Below are 7500 nucleotides of genomic sequence, written 5' to 3'. Positions count from 1 at the left end.
GCGGTGCCAACGAACTTCACCGCAAAAATGTGGGTGCTAGCCCAACTCATCGAGACTCAGACAGGTTTCATAATGTGTTAAAATTATCATTTTCCTAGTGAATATTTTAGGATAAGAAAGGAGCTAGAGGAGAGAAGCATGTAACACGTGTAGTACCGTTGTTACGGCGAGTGGGATCCGTCAAAGCCAGAGGGCCCGGAAGAGATAAACCTACATAAAGCGGATGACATGTACCGAATGCGTTTGCCAAAGGGCATTTGGTACACGTGTGTGTGAGTGTGTGTGTTCTTCATGATCTCTGTCTCGGTCGGCAATCGGCAGACGCGTTAAGTGGTATCACTCTACGGTGGCGGTCTTTGTAGGAGGTCAAACAAGAACAAAAAGAGAAAGAAAATGAACAAAAAAGAAGACGTTGTAATAAAACTTGCTCTTTCTCCGAGCCACGGCTGGTGATGGTACGGTGGATTGAAACAGGGTAGTATGGTAGTAACGCGAGACAACAAGTGCTTGTTACTTAAAGTTGCCTCATAACTCCGGTAGGGTTTACCTGGCACGTTTCCCGCGAGATAGATGCTGCTATGTCGCTCGGGAGCCATCTTTAACGAGGTGGCCGCATAGCAACCAATGCAGTCACTATAGGCGACGCACGGCGGGTTGCACGTCGATTGCATGTAACTTCTGGGAAAAGATAGGGAAGGAAACAACTTGCCCGTAAACAAGCAGAAACAGGTCATGCTCGGTGAAACGATTGAGTCCATGATGGTGATGATGAGGAAAGTTAAAGGTCAAATAACGAATTCTTCGAACCCAAGCCGAGAAAAGGCGGAGTAAAGTGTGTATAATTCATGACTCAATAGATTGAAGCGTAAAAAAATGCATTTTAACAAGGTTGCTGCATCGATATAATTCGAGCACCTGCAGATCCTTTAGCCTTGTCCAAGAAGCTCAAAGACGGTCATAGAACTAGCAACAAGGTGTTGAAATGGAGCCAAAGTATGATAAAGTCCGGCAGCTAGGCGCTTATGATTGGCTTGTGTGATGATTCAATGTAGCATAAATGTTAGAATATTAGGTGCCATACCAGCGTCACTGGAATGAGCTTTCAGTAGCAATTGAACGAAACAACATTATCCCTCACCGCCTGATGTGTTATCAATGATGGTTATGCAGCAAATTCATTTGCCAAAAGGCCAATTATTCCAAACTGTATTATGTTGCTTTCATTTAATGCAGTACAAGAGTTACATAAGTTACGGGAAGAAACATTCCTAAGAATTGAAATGTTTATTGAATTCAACAACAGCTTTCTTCCAAAGCTGCCCGTTTGTATCGTGTGATACGTTAAGCTTCCCTATGTTGTTTTGCTCTTCTTTTCTGCATGGTCGATGTAACCTCAAGGGAAATCAACGCAATGATCCATCACGATGCCACAAGAATGCCAAAATCCGGGAGAGCCGCTTGAACGTTTAGCTTCTGGTTCTTGTGGTAATCCGTTAGATTAGTCTTTGTGTCCGATCGGGTGAGGAATTTTGTGGTGTTCCAATCATGGCAGCAACGTTCTTTGATTGGAAAACGGACAAAGTGATGAAGTGGGTTCTCAAAAATGGTAACCAACGGTATTGTACTAGAAGTAGGAATTCTTTTTTTTTTATTGGTCGGATGTTTGCCTTCAAAGGAATTCCAGTCTCATCTGTAACAAGCCAAATGGCGGCCTAAAGAGGTGGATAAGTCGAGCTGCTGTGATGTGACCCATGAGTCCCTCTTTTCTCGAGGCTTCGATTAAAGTGAGCCCCCAACATTCGGAAGTGTACCTTTGTGTTCACCGTTTTAACGGTGAAGAACCGTGTTTTGTTTTCGTTCCTGGCAAAAGGAGAAACTGTCCACTGATCACCCATAGTACCACGTAGTAAGGCAGGGCGAAACTTTCGACAAAGGCCACCACGCGGGTGAAGGCAGGTATGGATTGATTAAAAAAAGGAGAAAAATAAGAAACCTTGTCCACCATACGCGCCATTGTGCTTGTGCAACAAAACAACGTTTTGTTGTGTCGACGAAATCGACATGAAATTGGCCGAAAACTGAAAGGCTCCGGGGTTCACCTGGGATGCCATTCCGTTTCGGCTGAGTTTATCATTTTTTCGCCTGTGTTGACTCAACATAACAAGCTCTTGGTTACGGGGCGGAGTTGTTGGAAGTAGAAAAGCTCATCTGATCCCTTTTCCAATTGACCGTTTATGTTGCCTCTTCGCAAGGTGCGGGACCAAGAATAGAATTAGGCATAGGACCCCATTATGGAAGGGAAACTGAGTGGATGTTTATTTATGTATGTTGATCGTCGTAGCATCAGCAACGATGGGTAATTAATGCCCTCTACCGTGATTCTACGGATGGAAGTAAGGAAGACGGTGATTTTAGCTGAGCAAGTTAGAATAACGTATTGTACTGAGTCTTCATTTGATAAAAGAAGTAGTTATGGGTTAAGGAGACAAACATTTGAGATTTAATTTTTGATATCCTGTTGTTTGTGCTGTGGTCCAAAAGAAATGTTAGGAAAGCAGAGTAGGAAGGGTAAAACGAAAGAATCCGGATTGTTCGCCGAATGAACTTCTAAATAAAAAAATTCTCTCGTACCTTCAGGAATGTTTCGTTGGCTCTATCTTTGTGGCTCTCGATTTTTGATTACATTCTTAGTTCCTTTTCTAACTGCACAAAACAAGGCCTACAGAAAGCACCATCCAGCATCGCGAGAAAGCAGAAGAAAGAAAATATGACGATAAAGTCGTCTTGTTGGATAGCGCGCGGCAGTGGGTGTGGTGGACAATTTACTCTCTTGCAAAATGAAGGAATCAAGCGAGTGTAACACTTCCAATTTTGATTCTCGGTGCTTCGAGAAAACAACGGGGACTCAAGTCAGTCACTGATGTGCGTTTATTTATTTTTTACAGCGATTCTGTTCTATTGTTTTGTTTGATGAATAGCGAGAGCAAAAGCGCAGGGCAGAAGGAGCATTCTTCTAGTGTCGCCAGGGTGATTGCCATCGATGGTGCCGGAGTGTAAGAAGGAGGGGGAAGGGGAGCTCTTGAGTGCTCCGTTAGCTCGTGGAACTGAAAGCCGAGCAGTAGTTGCGATGCTTAAAGTATGTCTGTTTCATTACGATATACATTTCACTGAGCCTTCACCGTTGAACTTGAAGAGCTTCATCCTACGCGAGAAACCCTAGGCAGGATGTGCAGAGAATAGATAAAAAAAATCTGAATTTGTTATGCCCCAACGAGGCGCATTTAAGCGGGTGTATCAAAACTGTTTCGAAATTGGAGAAGCACGATGGAAAGTGTTGATAAAACAGCGCGGATTCACTCTACTCCCTGGTTCCGCAGATACTAGCATCGAAACGATTTCTCGCAGCCCAGTGAAACCATAAAGACAAAAGGGCATTGAAAGGAAAGTGCGGAAAGAGTGAGCATCAATACAAAAACTTTACTTCTTCCCTTTTACATGGAAGACCCTCCACAACGCAACAGATAAGAGGAAATGAGTTAAAAAGACAGCAAAACAACACGAAGCTGCTGGGGCGTGGGCGAGTAAATACTGAGGGAAACGTTGAGCTGTGCTCTATTTTGCTAGTCTGACTTCTGGTAGGTCTGGTAGTAGAATGCTCAATTTACGCCACAAGCACTTTTTGGAACCGGGATTGTTTTGTTGGCATTCGTTCGACTATTTGAACAGTTGTTGTATGGATGCTGAGAAAGTTTGTGTATAGTTTGGTGTAAGGACGCAAAGAGATTTCACGCTTTCTTCCATTTAAAACGTAAGTCTTTTACTGAGCACCACTGTGAACCGGCGAAAGAGAGGGCAAACAAAAATCGTCAAAAGCAGCATGTATTTATGTTGCAACCGATAAATACAACTACGCCGAACCATCGTTCGATCATGTTTTCTGCAGTTTACGAGCCAAAGATACCGGTGTCCTTACGATCCACGATGTCATCAATTTCCAAAGTCGTGCGTTGTAGATTATCGTTGCTGGCAATACGTACACCTGACTCTAGCAGATAGGAAACAAAAAATCAATATTCAATAGAGCCCCGTATTTGAGGGCTCATCTAAGGCTGCAAGACGCCTTTCCAGATAAAAGGCAGGTTGCTCGTCTTGGTAGGAAAGCAACAAAAATGGTGGAAAATAAAATAAAAACTTTCTTCATTACAACGTAGCTTCATATGGTGTAGCTATCAGAAGCAACGAAATATGGTCGTCATTTACGACTACATACTGGAAAACACACGTTCGGGGTGCCCATATTGCTCCTTACCTGTCTGTTGACCTCGGAGGCCCAAAACATTGATCGCGTATCCTGCCGTAAGCCAATACGCATTGAGCATGTCGGTTTTTGACGAATGTGACAATCAGCGGTTCGTATGAGGTGTAATTCTGTGGGTAGATATTGATTCTACACCATCTGCGTGACCAGAACCTGCATCACAATGCCACGTATTGGCAGTTGGTTCTATAAAGGAACGGAATTCGTCAGAATCGAAACCAACATTGATAACCCCCCTCCACGGTTGAGGCCTGTTGGGGCAATAAAAGAGAACAATAAGCCTACTTTGGGAGCGCTGACATTTGTGATGTGTGACATTTGAAGCGTCATGGTAGGCAATGTGGCAGCTAGGTAACTCACAACATAGCGAGCGACCCTGCTAAAACTGTTTTGCGTACTAAAATGGATCATGAATTTTATACAACCAAGCGTCGCTTTACGAGCAAACCAGCGTTGTCATGTAAGCGAGCAGCAACGTACCTAGCTCCAACTCCACTGGTACACTCGTCGAAGTTGCTAATGGCGGTCGAAATAACCGCTACAGGAGCATAGACGAATAAAGCGAATTTCGATTGTTATTGCCCATGTAATTTAGGCTTTTTGCTACATTAGCACTGGTACAGTTTGGTAGAGTTTGCAGGGCACATTGCCAGCATTGACGTTCTGGTTGCATTTTGTGTCAATTGAACTGTAGCGGATGGATTGGGCAATATAAGCATCAATGAATATAATTTGGAGAGCTGGCTACATTTTCATTTCAATACTTTTACATAAACTTCCTTCCCATACCTGTGTGTATAATAGAAAGTGACTGATTTCGTACTATATGAGGGGTAACACAGTAGATGTGCCCTTGTTTCAAGAAACTCCTCGTAATTGTAGCTTGATAGTGTATGCATGTATTATGCAAAAATCAATAGATGCTAATGTCTCATGATGGACAAACTCCTTATTTAACTCATAGGCTGTTGATGATAAAAATGGGTGTCCAAAGATAAGTAAATGGAACCAATTGCTACAAGAGGTGTACGCACCACTTTGCAAAAGCAGCGGTTTTAGGTTTATGTTATTACAATTGTGTCAAATACTCAATGCGCTTTGTTATTACTCAGCTTACTCACAATAGGAGAAAATTACTGTTGAATTTAAGTCCTTATATCGAATTGTAGACTGCATTGTAGCTAATAAACATAAACCAAACTAAGAACATTTAAAGCATTTGAGGGTGCGGATAGTAAAGTAAATGGTGTAGCGATTAGAAAGTAAAACATTATTGACATAAGTAGAAACATATGACAACGTGAACGAAAAGAAACGAAAGCTAAAGTGAGAGAGTAGCCGGTAAGACAATGAGAGGAAGCAGTTTGTTAATAAATCAGTTCCATAACTTTACTAGTTACTATGTGAGGTTCACCAGGAATGAACCAGAAGACGAAACGAAGGAAACTGATATCTCGAACAGTATGATATTACAGACGCTGTCGTAGGGCAGCGTAGTTAAGGTATTCGATATGAGTATTGAGCTACTTGAAAGGACTATGAGAGCAAAGCAGAATAAGATGTTTTCGAGCTATTCGTCAATAAGCTAGTCATCTGAATTGAAGCGAATGAAGCAAATCGCAACGCATTCTACATGGCAGATGTAAAAAGGAAAAAAATAAATATAATTACATGACCGATTACACGTTTTACATGGACGAGCTTTGTCTTCATATCTCCCAGGAGCAATGGGTTGTTGTCCGAAATGTGTTGTATCTTCAGCGTTACTCATCGTGTAATGTTATGCGGCGGCTTTTAAGCATAACGTCACTGCAGCTTGGATGCCAATCCAGTGTAACGGATTCTTCGCGAGTACTTAATCCTTAGCCCCGCTGATGATGACCCCGAACAGGAAACAGAATTAATTGAAATTAATCCACTGCTGCACACGGCAAACGCTTTCGGTAATGGAAAGCACAGCACATTAGCATAAATTATGCGATTATCACTGGTAGCAACGAGGACGCACAGTAAAAGCGTGGTTTCGCCGGTGTGTGCCTGCCGTTAAGAGCAATTTGCAATGGCCGTTTTCCGTCCTGTAAGAGCTTATTAACGGTGCTTGCTAACCAACCACTTGCTGGCTATCCTGTGTGAATGTCCAGCTGCTTTGTTGGGATCTCGGTAATTAATGGTAATGATTGCCGGCATGCCCTTCGGTTCTAGGTCAGCTGGCATGATAGCTGCCAACTCTGGTGCTATACGGAACTAGTGCTCGGCTTCAGCTTAACCTGTTGGTCACCATAATTGCTTGTATCACCGCATGGAGCAAGTGAGCAATCGCCGAAACATAGACGAATATTTCGGGCACCAATGGCGTACCGAGGTAGAGTGCGTCGTGTAAATGGAAGCCAATTCGAAATTATTGCTACGTGTTGTTAAATGTTTCTAGTACTTCTTCTGATGAGCCCACATCGTCTATTTTTAAATTTTTCAAAATATTGTTTATATTTTTCGTAAATTTTTGTGAGAATTGTTTGTATAATATCTTGGTTCTAGATTATATAGAACAGACAATTCGAGAAAAGTCCATTTACATAACCTTCCCCAAAGACAAACCATATACTAACAAAGCGATAAACGCCTACGGGTTTACAATTTTCCTCGTCACACTAGCGTCCTCTATTTCTGGCCGCTCGAATGAACGCAAACGCGGCGTAAGGTTGTTTTCACCAAAGCGGCACGAGTTTTCCAGAGTTTGAGATCGAAAAGATCACGGAAAGATATGCGGTATCCGGTGTTCTCGGGCAAAAATCTCGGGTTTGTGGTGGTTAATTAATGCTGTTGCGGAGGATGATAGGGGTCGATCTCGATGGCAAGACATTTTTTCAGTTATAGCGCCAGATAAGGAAGAAAAAAAAATATTTACATACAATTCGGATCATTTTTTTTTATTCATTGTCTTTGGATCATTCTACGAACCGTTCTAAAGCAAAAGTTTTCGTCAGATCAAGAACACTACATTCGAACGGTAAAAGTTTTCCAATTATTAGCCTCGATTTAGCTTTCAAATTGTTCTTCCGAGCTATCGGATAACGACGAGTTATCTGCGTCTGGAGATTAATTTGTCGATTAACTTTAGCTCCAAGAGGCTGACCATTGGCAATTGTAGGCCGAAGTTAAAGTGGTTAGTTATCGCAGCCTGA

General features: G+C 42.4%; 1 protein-coding gene across 3 annotated transcripts in view; it reads left to right on the top strand.

The window, feature by feature from the left end:
- Nucleotides 1-2581, top strand: part of LOC125953560 (neuropeptide Y receptor type 2-like) — a 36789-nt gene extending 34208 nt beyond the window's left edge. For 2 of the 3 annotated variants that reach the window (XM_049683202.1, XM_049683203.1), the window contains one exon: nucleotides 1-2581. This exon is cut by the window's left edge and continues 100 nt beyond it. The gene's annotated coding sequence lies outside the window, so the exon portion shown is untranslated. The other variant, XR_007468966.1, reaches the window with a different exon arrangement.
- The last annotated feature ends 4919 nt before the right edge of the window (nucleotides 2582-7500 follow it).

Source organism: Anopheles darlingi, chromosome 3 (genome assembly GCF_943734745.1).
Source record: "Anopheles darlingi chromosome 3, idAnoDarlMG_H_01, whole genome shotgun sequence".
In the NCBI taxonomy this organism is placed as follows: domain Eukaryota; kingdom Metazoa; phylum Arthropoda; class Insecta; order Diptera; family Culicidae; genus Anopheles; species Anopheles darlingi.
Note: the sequence above shows the minus strand (reverse complement) of the source record. Positions and strands in the feature narration are given on the sequence as shown.